Source organism: Chiloscyllium punctatum, chromosome 31, assembly GCF_047496795.1.
Source record: "Chiloscyllium punctatum isolate Juve2018m chromosome 31, sChiPun1.3, whole genome shotgun sequence".
NCBI classification, from domain to species: Eukaryota; Metazoa; Chordata; class Chondrichthyes; order Orectolobiformes; family Hemiscylliidae; genus Chiloscyllium; species Chiloscyllium punctatum.
In genome coordinates, this window is record NC_092769.1 from 59,501,906 (window position 1) to 59,516,939 (window position 15,034).

At 46.2% G+C, this 15,034-nt stretch overlaps 4 non-coding genes across 4 annotated transcripts; all 4 read right to left on the reverse strand.

Annotated features, from left to right (window-relative positions):
- Nucleotides 1–3,134: 3,134 nt before the first annotated feature.
- On the reverse strand, nt 3,135–3,216 carry trnal-cag (transfer RNA leucine (anticodon CAG)). Its single transcript has one exon. It is a non-coding gene; the product is annotated as a tRNA-Leu (tRNA).
- Nucleotides 3,217–6,541: 3,325 nt separating this feature from the next.
- Nucleotides 6,542–6,623, reverse strand: trnal-cag (transfer RNA leucine (anticodon CAG)). The gene has a single exon. It is a non-coding gene; the product is annotated as a tRNA-Leu (tRNA).
- A 3,323-nt stretch (nt 6,624–9,946) lies between these two features.
- On the reverse strand, nt 9,947–10,028 carry trnal-cag (transfer RNA leucine (anticodon CAG)). The gene has a single exon. It is a non-coding gene; the product is annotated as a tRNA-Leu (tRNA).
- A 3,332-nt stretch (nt 10,029–13,360) lies between these two features.
- On the reverse strand, nt 13,361–13,442 carry trnal-cag (transfer RNA leucine (anticodon CAG)). The gene has a single exon. It is a non-coding gene; the product is annotated as a tRNA-Leu (tRNA).
- Between the last annotated feature and the right edge of the window lie 1,592 nt (nt 13,443–15,034).

Consider the following 15,034-nt stretch of genomic DNA (forward strand, 5'->3'; position numbering starts at 1 on the left):
TCTTTTCAGCTACAAATGTATCTGTGAGTGCGTGACAATATATGTTCGCTTATGATTTGGTCAAATAACCATGAGCTGCTTGACATTACTGCAATTTCGATTCTTGCTTTGCTAAATGATTACACCCATTGCTCGAAACAGGACGACTTTCACGTTTACACGGAACACGAAACACGCCGGACTACAGGGAAAATGCACAAAGCTGAGCAGGCCGTGTTCCAAATCATACCGTGCAGCATTTATTCAGTCACTGTGTCTGTTTTGCAGAATAAGGGTCCCAAAGAAAGTTCTCTACCCTAAAACCGGAAGTCGCATTACATTCCGAGAGCGACAGATCACACTGTGAGGATGCTCTGACCTCGGAGCCAGTTCGAGATGATACTTTCCGTGCCTTTTACCTTAACCGTGCAATTTGCTGCAGAGATGTTCACTCCTGGACATGAGCCACATGGATACCAAGTGAGCCGGAAACCTGTGCGGGATTCGACGAGAAGCGACTCAATACATTTTGCTAACTTCCATGGTGCTTCTTAGAAATTGAGTTTCTGTTCACCTCAATCTAAAAGGCAGTTTCTGAACATAGTAACAGAACTCAAAAGGTAATTACCTCACCCCACCGCCACTCCGGAAGAGGTGCTAACTGCCCTTGATTGCTTTTTGTTCTCGATGTGAAGAGCTCTCACGCCTGAGTCACCTTCACGTCTCTGTTTGCTGAGTGAATCACAAAGAAGGAGTTTCACCAGAGCTGCAATTGCCACACTTCTCCACTCGCCCTCCCCGTGAACATTTTCCTGCTCGTCAGAGATTTAAAGAAAATTAAATGGATGCGATGTCATTCTGTAGCCTCTCTGTCGATTCCTCCGTTTCAGTTCCAACATGGCTTAGATCTCGGGGCGGACCTTAATACTAGCGACGCTATGACAGCACAGGTCCGGAGGTTTTTCTCAGAGTGTATGTCTGTTTCATTGCTGTTGCTGATTGAATGAGCCACTAACGTGCGAACTGTTCCAAAACATGATTCAGGACCTCCGGTGCCAACTCTCGCGCGTTGAATAACGACAGACAGCTTCCAAATGAAGCCTTTCAGAGACGACTTTGGGGTACGTTTGACAGACAGACAAGTTCAGGAATTCGTGGTGCGCTGTGACACCAGCGCATCAGCTTCTTCCCTGCCTTTGAACCGGGCCGCCTGCGCAAGGAATGCAAATGCGGTACTGCTTTTCGTGGAAGGATCAGAACGCGGCAACAACACTCTCATACAGAATGGCATATGATCAGAACCAGTTTGGAGAAAAACTTTATAATGCTTTGCACAGTAATTAAATGGAGTTGCCTTGCATTTCACTACGAGAGCAGATTCTTTCAAGCAAATTCGAAGGCAGGTTTGCAGATGGGAAAGAAAGCAAGGAAGCTCCGTTCTTGTGCATGTGAAAGGCTGCACTTGAAAAAAAAGCAGTTTCCGCCCAGTTTCGAACAGGGGACCTTACGCGTGTTAGGCGAACGTGATGACCACGACACTACAGAAACCAGCGGAGGCTACCGCACTGCAGCTCAGTGGCATCCAGCACTGAAAGTTGAAGCAATTCTACGTTTCACCTTTCTGTTTCCAATAGCTTGTTATTGACCAGCGTAATTAACATCTTGAAAACGTAAAAAAAACCACGTGAAATTGATGACAAAATATAGACAAGGATGTCGTCAATGTTTGGACCGTAGGGCGAGGTGGAATAAGCTGGGACGACTTTCCCCGCAGCATAACGGCTGCGACATGATCTTACGGAAGGGTTGTAAACTGAGTATTTATGTGTTTTACCCAAGTTGGGGTGAGTTGAAAAATCGAGAGCATCGGTTTAAGGTGAGTGGGCTGAAATTGACAAAGGACCTGAGGCACATTTCCCACACAGAAGGTTGTGCGTGTTTGGAATGAGCTACCAGAGGAAGTGGAGGAGGCGATTACACTCAGAAAATTGCAAAGGTAATCGGATGAGTTTCTGGATAGGATGGGTTTAGCGGGATTGGGGCCAAATGCTGGGGAACGGGACTTGTTTAATTTTGGCTATGTGGTGAGCATGGACGAGATACACCGAAGTATCTGTTTCCACGCGGTGTACCCCAGTACCGTCGTGTTGCTTACACCGGCTTTAAAGGATTACTTTTTCGCAGAGCTTGCCGTCGCAGTCTGTGGCACAATCGTTTAGTCTGTTCGACTGCTCACGGGAAAGGTAGTATTGTGAAACACTGCAGAAACGAACGACTTCCTTCCTTTTGCTCCGACTGACCATACTCCGTGAAATTTTCCCAGTTGGGGATTTTTGCTGCTGGAAGTTACCTCGGAAACCCTGTTAACTCGTAATGTACTGAGCGAATCGCAAAACAGAAAGCATTTAACAAAGAAAAAAAAACAAAACTGGCATGCCGAATGCACTTTCAGACAGAGAGATGCATGAATGCTAAATGTGAGACAGTCCGAGGGCATGAGTCATAAAGTAATCTCACAACTAACAACAGGGCAATTCCAAACTACTCTTTCAAACATACTGCAGCCTTAGTGCACCAACACTTCCCAGACAATGCTGGAAAGAGAGAAAGAAAGAACATAATAAGAACGGGCCATAAAAAGTGAATTTCACCAATCACAGTCTCGATTAGATTACCTTTCCCTTCCGATGTCTCCAGGACGGAAATAAAGGAAATGGGAGAAATTCAATAACATATGACATCGAAATTCATTGGATCGATTTTCCCATTGGCCAGAAAACCAAATAACGACGAGTCGAGTCACCACATTACGAGTGAACAGGGTTTCTGAGGTAACTTCCAGCAGCAAAAATCCTCAACTGAGGGTCTGGGAAAATTTCACGGAGTATGGTCAGTCGGAGCAAAAGTAAGTAAGCCGTTCGTTTCTGCAGTGTTTCATCACAACAGCGATGAAATAACAGTCTCCATTCGGTTCCAGTAAACGCACAAATTGCCTGGAACAGCAGAGCTTTTTGCGATTTTCCGAGTGGCACTATCCCACAACACAGTTAATTCCCCGGGAAGCAAACGCATTTTACTTTTGTTTTCAACATCAATACAGTGGGGACCGAAACAGCATTTTGACAAGCTGCAGCATTGCAGTTAAACAGCAGAAATGGCAGTGGCGGGATTCGAACCCGCGCCCCTTTCAAGACTGGAACCTGGATCCAGCGCCTTAGACCGCTCGGCCACACTACCAGACGGCCAAACTGCCAGTTGTCTTGCATTTCCAATTGTGCCCCTGCATAACAACAGATGCAAAGTCACATGAAAAGGGTTCCATGATCCCTCTCCGACTCGCACAGCTGCTGGGATGTGCCCGGCTACAATGTCAATTTCGCAGCAGATAATGATAGCCCATCAATCCAGACAAAAGCTGAGTCTATCTTCTCAGACTCTTTTCAGCTACAAATGTATCTGTGAGTGCGTGACAATATATGTTCGCTTATGATTTGGTCAAATAACCATGAGCTGCTTGACATTACTGCAATTTCGATTCTTGCTTTGCTAAATGATTACACCCATTGCTCGAAACAGGACGACTTTCACGTTTACACGAAACACGCCGGACTACAGGGAAAATGCACAAAGCTGAGCAGGCCGTGTTCCAAATCATACCGTGCAGCATTTATTCAGTCACTGTGTCTGTTTTGCAGAATAAGGGTCCCAAAGAAAGTTCTCTACCCTAAAACCGGAAGTCGCATTACATTCCGAGAGCGACAGATCACACTGTGAGGATGCTCTGACCTCGGAGCCAGTTCGAGATGATACTTTCCGTGCCTTTTACCTTAACCGTGCAATTTGCTGCAGAGATGTTCACTCCTGGACATGAGCCACATGGATACCAAGTGAGCCGGAAACCTGTGCGGGATTCGACGAGAAGCGACTCAATACATTTTGCTAACTTCCATGGTGCTTCTTAGAAATTGAGTTTCTGTTCACCTCAATCTAAAAGGCAGTTTCTGAACATAGTAACAGAACTCAAAAGGTAATTACCTCACCCCACCGCCACTCCGGAAGAGGTGCTAACTGCCCTTGATTGCTTTTTGTTCTCGATGTGAAGAGCTCTCACGCCTGAGTCACCTTCACGTCTCTGTTTGCTGAGTGAATCACAAAGAAGGAGTTTCACCAGAGCTGCAATTGCCACACTTCTCCACTCGCCCTCCCCGTGAACATTTTCCTGCTCGTCAGAGATTTAAAGAAAATTAAATGGATGCGATGTCATTCTGTAGCCTCTCTGTCGATTCCTCCGTTTCAGTTCCAACATGGCTTAGATCTCGGGGCGGACCTTAATACTAGCGACGCTATGACAGCACAGGTCCGGAGGTTCCTCTTAGAGTGTATGTTTGTTTCATTGCTGTTGCTGATTGAATGAGCCACAAACGTGCGAACTGCTCCAAAACATGATTCAGGACCTCCGGTGCCAACTCTCGGCGTTGAATAACGACAGACAGCTTCCAAATGAAGCCTTTCAGAGACGACTTTGGGGTACGTTTGACAGACAGACAAGTTCAGGAATTCGTGGTGCGCTGTGACACCAGCGCATCAGCTTCTTCCCTGCCTTTGAACCGGGCCGCCTGCGCAAGGAATGCAAATGCGGTACTGCTTTTCGTGGAAGGATCAGAACGCGGCAACAACACTCTCATACGGAATGGCATATGATCAGAACCAGTTTGGAGAAAAACTTTATAATGCTTTGCACAGTAATTAAATGGAGTTGCCTTGCATTTCACTACGAGAGCAGATTCTTTCAAGCAAATTCGAAGGCAGGTTTGCAGATGGGAAAGAAAGCAAGGAAGCTCCGTTCTTGTGCATGTGAAAGGCTGCACTTGAAAAAAAAAGCAGTTTCCGCCCAGTTTCGAACAGGGGACCTTACGCGTGTTTGGCGAACGTGATGACCACGACACTACAGAAACCAGCGGAGGCTACCGCACTGCAGCTTAGTGGCATCCAGCACTGAAAGTTGAAGCAATTCTACGTTTCACCTTTCTGTTTCCAATAGCTTGTTATTGTCCAGCGTAATTAACATCTTGAAAACGTAAAAAAAACCACGTGAAATTGATGACAAAATATAGACAAGGATGTCGTCAATGTTTGGACCGTAGGGCGAGGTGGAATAAGCTGGGACGACTTTCCCCGCAGCATAACGGCTGCGACATGATCTTACGGAAGGGTTGTAAACTGAGTATTTATGTGTTTTACCCAAGTTGGGGTGAGTTGAAAAATCGAGAGCATCGGTTTAAGGTGAGTGGGCTGAAATTGACAAAGGACCTGAGGCACATTTCCCACACAGAAGGTTGTGCGTGTTTGGAATGAGCTACCAGAGGAAGTGGAGGAGGCGATTACACTCAGAAAATTGCAAAGGTAATCGGATGAGTTTCTGGATAGGATGGGTTTAGCGGGATTGGGGCCAAATGCTGGGGAACGGGACTTGTTTAATTTTGGCTATGTGGTGAGCATGGACGAGATACACCGAAGTATCTGTTTCCACGCGGTGTACCCCAGTACCGTCGTGTTGCTTACACCGGCTTTAAAGGATTACTTTTTCGCAGAGCTTGCCGTCGCAGTCTGTGGCACAATCGTTTAGTCTGTTCGACTGCTCACGGGAAAGGTAGTATTGTGAAACACTGCAGAAACGAACGACTTCCTTCCTTTTGCTCCGACTGACCATGCTCCGTGAAATTTTCCCAGTTGGGGATTTTTGCTGCTGGAAGTTACCTCGGAAACCCTGTTAACTCGTAATGTACTGAGCGAATCGCAAAACAGAAAGCATTTAACAAAGAAAAAAAAACAAAACTGGCATGCCGAATGCACTTTCAGACAGAGAGATGCATGAATGCTAAATGTGAGACAGTCCGAGGGCATGAGTCATAAAGTAATCTCACAACTAACAACAGGGCAATTCCAAACTACTCTTTCAAACATACTGCAGCCTTAGTGCACCAACACTTCCCAGACAATGCTGGAAAGAGAGAAAGAAAGAACATAATAAGAACGGGCCATAAAAAGTGAATTTCACCAATCACAGTCTCGATTAGATTACCTTTCCCTTCCGATGTCTCCAGGACGGAAATAAAGGAAATGGGAGAAATTCAATAACATATGACATCGAAATTCATTGGATCGATTTTCCCATTGGCCAGAAAACCAAATAACGACGAGTCGAGTCACCACATTACGAGTGAACAGGGTTTCTGAGGTAACTTCCAGCAGCAAAAATCCTCAACTGAGGGTCTGGGAAAATTTCACGGAGTATGGTCAGTCGGAGCAAACGTAAGGAATTCGTTCGTTTCTGCAGTGTTTCATCACAACAGCGATGGAATAACAGTCTCCATTCGGTTCCAGTGAACGCACAAATTGCCTGGAACAGCAGAGCTTTTTGCGATTTTCCGAGTGGCACTATCCCACAACACAGTTAATTCCCCGGGAAGCAAACGCATTTTACTTTTGTTTTCAACATCAATACAGTGGGGACCGAAACAGCATTTTGACAAGCTGCAGCATTGCAGTTAAACAGCAGAAATGGCAGTGGCGGGATTCGAACCCGCGCCCCTTTCAAGACTGGAACCTGGATCCAGCGCCTTAGACCGCTCGGCCACACTACCAGCCGGCCAAACTGCCCGTTGTCTTGCATTTCCAATTGTGCCCCTGCATAACAACAGATGCAAAGTCACATGAAAAGGGTTCCATGATCCCTCTCCGACTCGCACAGCTGCTGGGATGTGCCCGGCTACAATGTCAATTTCGCAGCAAATAATGATAGCCCATCAATCCAGACAAAAGCTGAGTCTATCTTCTCAGACTCTTTTCAGCTACAAATGTATCTGTGAGTGCGTGACAATATATGTTCGCTTATGATTTGGTCAAATAACCATGAGCTGCTTGACATTACTGCAATTTCGATTCTTGCTTTGCTAAATGATTACACCCATTGCTCGAAACAGAACGACTTTCACGTTTACACGGAACACGAAACACGCCGGACTACAGGGAAAATGCACAAAGCTGAGCAGGCCGTGTTCCAAATCATACCGTGCAGCATTTATTCAGTCACTGTGTCTGTTTTGCAGAATAAGGGTCCCAAAGAAAGTTCTCTACCCTAAAACCGGAAGTCGCATTACATTCCGAGAGCGACAGATCACATTGTGAGGATGCTCTGACCTCGGAGCCTGTTCGAGATGACACTTTCCGTGCCTTTTACCTTAACCGTGCAATTTGCTGCAGAGATGTTCACTCCTGGACATGAGCCACATGGATACCAAGTGAGCCGGAAACCTGTGCGGGAATCGACGAGAAGCGACTCAATACATTTTGCTAACTTCCATGGTGCTTCTTAGAAATTGAGTTTCTGTTCACCTCAATCTAAAAGGCAGTTTCTGAACATAGTAACAGAACTCAAAAGGTAATTACCTCACCCCACCCCCACTCCGGAAGAGGTGCTAACTGCCCTTGATTGCTTTTTGTTCTCGATGTGAAGAGCTCTCACGCCTGAGTCACCTTCACGTCTCTGTTTGCTGAGTGAATCACAAAGAAGGAGTTTCACCAGAGCTGCAATTGCCACACTTCTCCACTCGCCCTCCCCGTGAACATTTTCCTGCTCGTCAGTGATTTAAAGAAAATTAAATGGATGCGGTGTCATTCTGTAGCCTCTCTGTCGATTCCTCCGTTTCAGTTCCAACATGGCTTCGATCTCGGAGCGCACCTTAATACTAGCGACGCTATGACAGCACAGGTCCGGAGGTTTTTCTCAGAGTGTATGTCTGCTTCATTGCTGTTGCTGATTGAATGAGCCACTAACGTGCGAACTGTTCCAAAACATGATTCAGGACCTCCGGTGCCAACTCTCGCGCGTTGAATAACGACAGACAGCTTCCAAATGAAGCCTTTCAGAGACGACTTTGGGGTACGTTTGACAGACAGACAAGTTCAGGAATTCGTGGTGCGCTGTGACACCAGCGCATCAGCTTCTTCCCTGCCTTTGAACCGGGCCGCCTGCGCAAGGAATGCAAATGCGGTACTGCTTTTCGTGGAAGGATCAGAACGCGGCAACGACACTCTCAAACAGAATGGCATATGATCAGAACCAGGTTGGAGAAAAACTTTATAATGCTTTGCACAGTAATTAAATGGAGTTGCCTTGCATTTCACTACGAGAGCAGATTCGTTCAAGCAAATTCGAAGGCAGGTTTGAAGATGGGAAAGCAAGCAAGGAAGCTCCGTTCTTGTGCATGTGAAAGGCTGCACTTGAAAAAAAAAGCAGTTTCCGCCCAGGGGACCTTACGCGTGTTTGGCGAACGTGATGACCACGACACTACAGAAACCAGCGGAGGCTACCGCACTGCAGCTTAGTGGCATCCAGCACTGAAAGTTGAAGCAATTCTACGTTTCACCTTTCTGTTTCCAATAGCTTGTTATTGTCCAGCGTAATTAACATCTTGAAAACGTAAAAAAAACCACGTGAAATTGATGACAAAATATAGACAAGGATGTCGTCAATGTTTGGACCGTAGGGCGAGGTGGAATAAGCTGGGACGACTTTCCCCGCAGCATAACGGCTGCGACATGATCTTACGGAAGGGTTGTAAACTGAGTATTTATGTGTTTTACCCAAGTTGGGGTGAGTTGAAAAATCGAGAGCATCGGTTTAAGGTGAGTGGGCTGAAATTGACAAAGGACCTGAGGCACATTTCCCACACAGAAGGTTGTGCGTGTTTGGAATGAGCTACCAGAGGAAGTGGAGGAGGCGATTACACTCAGAAAATTGCAAAGGTAATCGGATGAGTTTCTGGATAGGATGGGTTTAGCGGGATTGGGGCCAAATGCTGGGGAACGGGACTTGTTTAATTTTGGCTATGTGGTGAGCATGGACGAGATACACCGAAGTATCTGTTTCCACGCGGTGTACCCCAGTACCGTCGTGTTGCTTACACCGGCTTTAAAGGATTACTTTTTCGCAGAGCTTGCCGTCGCAGTCTGTGGCACAATCGTTTAGTCTGTTCGACTGCTCACGGGAAAGGTAGTATTGTGAAACACTGCAGAAACGAACGACTTCCTTCCTTTTGCTCCGACTGACCATGCTCCGTGAAATTTTCCCAGTTGGGGATTTTTGCTGCTGGAAGTTACCTCGGAAACCCTGTTAACTCGTAATGTACTGAGCGAATCGCAAAACAGAAAGCATTTAACAAAGAAAAAAAAACAAAACTGGCATGCCGAATGCACTTTCAGACAGAGAGATGCATGAATGCTAAATGTGAGACAGTCCGAGGGCATGAGTCATAAAGTAATCTCACAACTAACAACAGGGCAATTCCAAACTACTCTTTCAAACATACTGCAGCCTTAGTGCACCAACACTTCCCAGACAATGCTGGAAAGAGAGAAAGAAAGAACATAATAAGAACGGGCCATAAAAAGTGAATTTCACCAATCACAGTCTCGATTAGATTACCTTTCCCTTCCGATGTCTCCAGGACGGAAATAAAGGAAATGGGAGAAATTCAATAACATATGACATCGAAATTCATTGGATCGATTTTCCCATTGGCCAGAAAACCAAATAACGACCAGTCGAGTCACCACATTACGAGTGAACAGGGTTTCTGAGGTAACTTCCAGCAGCAAAAATCCTCAACTGAGGGTCTGGGAAAATTTCACGGAGTATGGTCAGTCGGAGCAAATGTAAGGAATTCGTTCGTTTCTGCAGTGTTTCATCACAACAGCGATGGAATAACAGTCTCCATTCGGTTCCAGTGAACGCACAAATTGCCTGGAACAGCAGAGCTTTTTGCGATTTTCCGAGTGGCACTATCCCACAACACAGTTAATTCCCCGGGAAGCAAACGCATTTTACTTTTGTTTTCAACATCAATACAGTGGGGACCGAAACAGCATTTTGACAAGCTGCAGCATTGCAGTTAAACAGCAGAAATGGCAGTGGCGGGATTCGAACCCGCGCCCCTTTCAAGACTGGAACCTGGATCCAGCGCCTTAGACCGCTCGGCCACACTACCAGCCGGCCAAACTGCCCGTTGTCTTGCATTTCCAATTGTGCCCCTGCATAACAACAGATGCAAAGTCACATGAAAAGGGTTCCATGATCCCTCTCCGACTCGCACAGCTGCTGGGATGTGCCCGGCTACAATGTCAATTTCGCAGCAGATAATGATAGCCCATCAATCCAGACAAAAGCTGAGTCTATCTTCTCAGACTCTTTTCAGCTACAAATGTATCTGTGAGTGCGTGACAATATATGTTCGCTTATGATTTGGTCAAATAACCATGAGCTGCTTGACATTACTGCAATTTCGATTCTTGCTTTGCTAAATGATTACACCCATTGCTCGAAACAGGACGACTTTCACGTTTACACGGAACACGAAACACGCCGGACTACAGGGAAAATGCACAAAGCTGAGCAGGCCGTGTTCCAAATCATACCGTGCAGCATTTATTCAGTCACTGTGTCTGTTTTGCAGAATAAGGGTCCCAAAGAAAGTTCTCTACCCTAAAACCGGAAGTCGCATTACATTCCGAGAGCGACAGATCACACTGTGAGGATGCTCTGACCTCGGAGCCAGTTCGAGATGATACTTTCCGTGCCTTTTACCTTAACCGTGCAATTTGCTGCAGAGATGTTCACTCCTGGACATGAGCCACATGGATACCAAGTGAGCCGGAAACCTGTGCGGGATTCGACGAGAAGCGACTCAATACATTTTGCTAACTTCCATGGTGCTTCTTAGAAATTGAGTTTCTGTTCACCTCAATCTAAAAGGCAGTTTCTGAACATAGTAACAGAACTCAAAAGGTAATTACCTCACCCCACCGCCACTCCGGAAGAGGTGCTAACTGCCCTTGATTGCTTTTTGTTCTCGATGTGAAGAGCTCTCACGCCTGAGTCACCTTCACGTCTCTGTTTGCTGAGTGAATCACAAAGAAGGAGTTTCACCAGAGCTGCAATTGCCACACTTCTCCACTCGCCCTCCCCGTGAACATTTTCCTGCTCGTCAGAGATTTAAAGAAAATTAAATGGATGCGATGTCATTCTGTAGCCTCTCTGTCGATTCCTCCGTTTCAGTTCCAACATGGCTTAGATCTCGGGGCGGACCTTAATACTAGCGACGCTATGACAGCACAGGTCCGGAGGTTTTTCTCAGAGTGTATGTCTGTTTCATTGCTGTTGCTGATTGAATGAGCCACTAACGTGCGAACTGTTCCAAAACATGATTCAGGACCTCCGGTGCCAACTCTCGCGCGTTGAATAACGACAGACAGCTTCCAAATGAAGCCTTTCAGAGACGACTTTGGGGTACGTTTGACAGACAGACAAGTTCAGGAATTCGTGGTGCGCTGTGACACCAGCGCATCAGCTTCTTCCCTGCCTTTGAACCGGGCCGCCTGCGCAAGGAATGCAAATGCGGTACTGCTTTTCGTGGAAGGATCAGAACGCGGCAACAACACTCTCATACAGAATGGCATATGATCAGAACCAGTTTGGAGAAAAACTTTATAATGCTTTGCACAGTAATTAAATGGAGTTGCCTTGCATTTCACTACGAGAGCAGATTCTTTCAAGCAAATTCGAAGGCAGGTTTGCAGATGGGAAAGAAAGCAAGGAAGCTCCGTTCTTGTGCATGTGAAAGGCTGCACTTGAAAAAAAAGCAGTTTCCGCCCAGTTTCGAACAGGGGACCTTACGCGTGTTAGGCGAACGTGATGACCACGACACTACAGAAACCAGCGGAGGCTACCGCACTGCAGCTCAGTGGCATCCAGCACTGAAAGTTGAAGCAATTCTACGTTTCACCTTTCTGTTTCCAATAGCTTGTTATTGACCAGCGTAAATAACATCTTGAAAACGTAAAAAAAACCACGTGAAATTGATGACAAAATATAGACAAGGATGTCGTCAATGTTTGGACCGTAGGGCGAGGTGGAATAAGCTGGGACGACTTTCCCCGCAGCATAACGGCTGCGACATGATCTTACGGAAGGGTTGTAAACTGAGTATTTATGTGTTTTACCCAAGTTGGGGTGAGTTGAAAAATCGAGAGCATCGGTTTAAGGTGAGTGGGCTGAAATTGACAAAGGACCTGAGGCACATTTCCCACACAGAAGGTTGTGCGTGTTTGGAATGAGCTACCAGAGGAAGTGGAGGAGGCGATTACACTCAGAAAATTGCAAAGGTAATCGGATGAGTTTCTGGATAGGATGGGTTTAGCGGGATTGGGGCCAAATGCTGGGGAACGGGACTTGTTTAATTTTGGCTATGTGGTGAGCATGGACGAGATACACCGAAGTATCTGTTTCCACGCGGTGTACCCCAGTACCGTCGTGTTGCTTACACCGGCTTTAAAGGATTACTTTTTCGCAGAGCTTGCCGTCGCAGTCTGTGGCACAATCGTTTAGTCTGTTCGACTGCTCACGGGAAAGGTAGTATTGTGAAACACTGCAGAAACGAACGACTTCCTTCCTTTTGCTCCGACTGACCATACTCCGTGAAATTTTCCCAGTTGGGGATTTTTGCTGCTGGAAGTTACCTCGGAAACCCTGTTAACTCGTAATGTACTGAGCGAATCGCAAAACAGAAAGCATTTAACAAAGAAAAAAAAACAAAACTGGCATGCCGAATGCACTTTCAGACAGAGAGATGCATGAATGCTAAATGTGAGACAGTCCGAGGGCATGAGTCATAAAGTAATCTCACAACTAACAACAGGGCAATTCCAAACTACTCTTTCAAACATACTGCAGCCTTAGTGCACCAACACTTCCCAGACAATGCTGGAAAGAGAGAAAGAAAGAACATAATAAGAACGGGCCATAAAAAGTGAATTTCACCAATCACAGTCTCGATTAGATTACCTTTCCCTTCCGATGTCTCCAGGACGGAAATAAAGGAAATGGGAGAAATTCAATAACATATGACATCGAAATTCATTGGATCGATTTTCCCATTGGCCAGAAAACCAAATAACGACCAGTCGAGTCACCACATTACGAGTGAACAGGGTTTCTGAGGTAACTTCCAGCAGCAAAAATCCTCAACTGAGGGTCTGGGAAAATTTCACGGAGTATGGTCAGTCGGAGCAAAAGTAAGTAAGCCGTTCGTTTCTGCAGTGTTTCATCACAACAGCGATGAAATAACAGTCTCCATTCGGTTCCAGTAAACGCACAAATTGCCTGGAACAGCAGAGCTTTTTGCGATTTTCCGAGTGGCACTATCCCACAACACAGTTAATTCCCCGGGAAGCAAACGCATTTTACTTTTGTTTTCAACATCAATACAGTGGGGACCGAAACAGCATTTTGACAAGCTGCAGCATTGCAGTTAAACAGCAGAAATGGCAGTGGCGGGATTCGAACCCGCGCCCCTTTCAAGACTGGAACCTGGATCCAGCGCCTTAGACCGCTCGGCCACACTACCAGACGGCCAAACTGCCAGTTGTCTTGCATTTCCAATTGTGCCCCTGCATAACAACAGATGCAAAGTCACATGAAAAGGGTTCCATGATCCCTCTCCGACTCGCACAGCTGCTGGGATGTGCCCGGCTACAATGTCAATTTCGCAGCAGATAATGATAGCCCATCAATCCAGACAAAAGCTGAGTCTATCTTCTCAGACTCTTTTCAGCTACAAATGTATCTGTGAGTGCGTGACAATATATGTTCGCTTATGATTTGGTCAAATAACCATGAGCTGCTTGACATTACTGCAATTTCGATTCTTGCTTTGCTAAATGATTTCACCCATTGCTCGAAACAGGACGACTTTCACGTTTACACGAAACACGCCGGACTACAGGGAAAATGCACAAAGCTGAGCAGGCCGTGTTCCAAATCATACCGTGCAGCATTTATTCAGTCACTGTGTCTGTTTTGCAGAATAAGGGTCCCAAAGAAAGTTCTCTACCCTAAAACCGGAAGTCGCATTACATTCCGAGAGCGACAGATCACATTGTGAGGATGCTCTGACCTCGGAGCCTGTTCGAGATGACACTTTCCGTGCCTTTTACCTTAAACGGGCAATTTGCTGCAGAGATGTTCACTCCTGGACATGAGCCACATGGATACCAAGTGAGCCGGAAACCTGTGCGGGATTCGACGAGAAGCGACTCAATACATTTTGCTAACTTCCATGGTGCTTCTTAGAAATTGAGTTTCTGTTCACCTCAATCTAAAAGGCAGTTTCTGAACATAGTAACAGAACTCAAAAGGTAATTACCTCACCCCACCGCCACTCCGGAAGAGGTGCTAACTGCCCTTGATTGCTTTTTGTTCTCGATGTGAAGAGCTCTCACGCCTGAGTCACCTTCACGTCTCTGTTTGCTGAGTGAATCACAAAGAAGGAGTTTCACCAGAGCTGCAATTGCCACACTTCTCCACTCGCCCTCCCCGTGAACATTTTCCTGCTCGTCAGAGATTTAAAGAAAATTAAATGGATGCGATGTCATTCTGTAGCCTCTCTGTCGATTCCTCCGTTTCAGTTCCAACATGGCTTAGATCTCGGGGCGGACCTTAATACTAGCGACGCTATGACAGCACAGGTCCGGAGGTTCCTCTTAGAGTGTATGTTTGTTTCATTGCTGCTGCTGATTGAATGAGCCACAAACGTGCGAACTGCTCCAAAACATGATTCAGGACCTCCGGTGCCAACTCTCGGCGTTGAATAACGACAGACAGCTTCCAAATGAAGCCTTTCAGAGACGACTTTGGGGTACGTTTGACAGACAGACAAGTTCAGGAATTCGTGGTGCGCTGTGACACCAGCGCATCAGCTTCTTCCCTGCCTTTGAACCGGGCCGCCTGCGCAAGGAATGCAAATGCGGTACTGCTTTTCGTGGAAGGATCAGAACGCGGCAACAACACTCTCATACAGAATGGCATATGATCAGAACCAGTTTGGAGAAAAACTTTATAATGCTTTGCACAGTAATTAAATGGAGTTGCCTTGCATTTCACTACGAGAGCAGATTCTTTCAAGCAAATTCGAAGGCAGGTTTGCAGATGGGAAAGAAA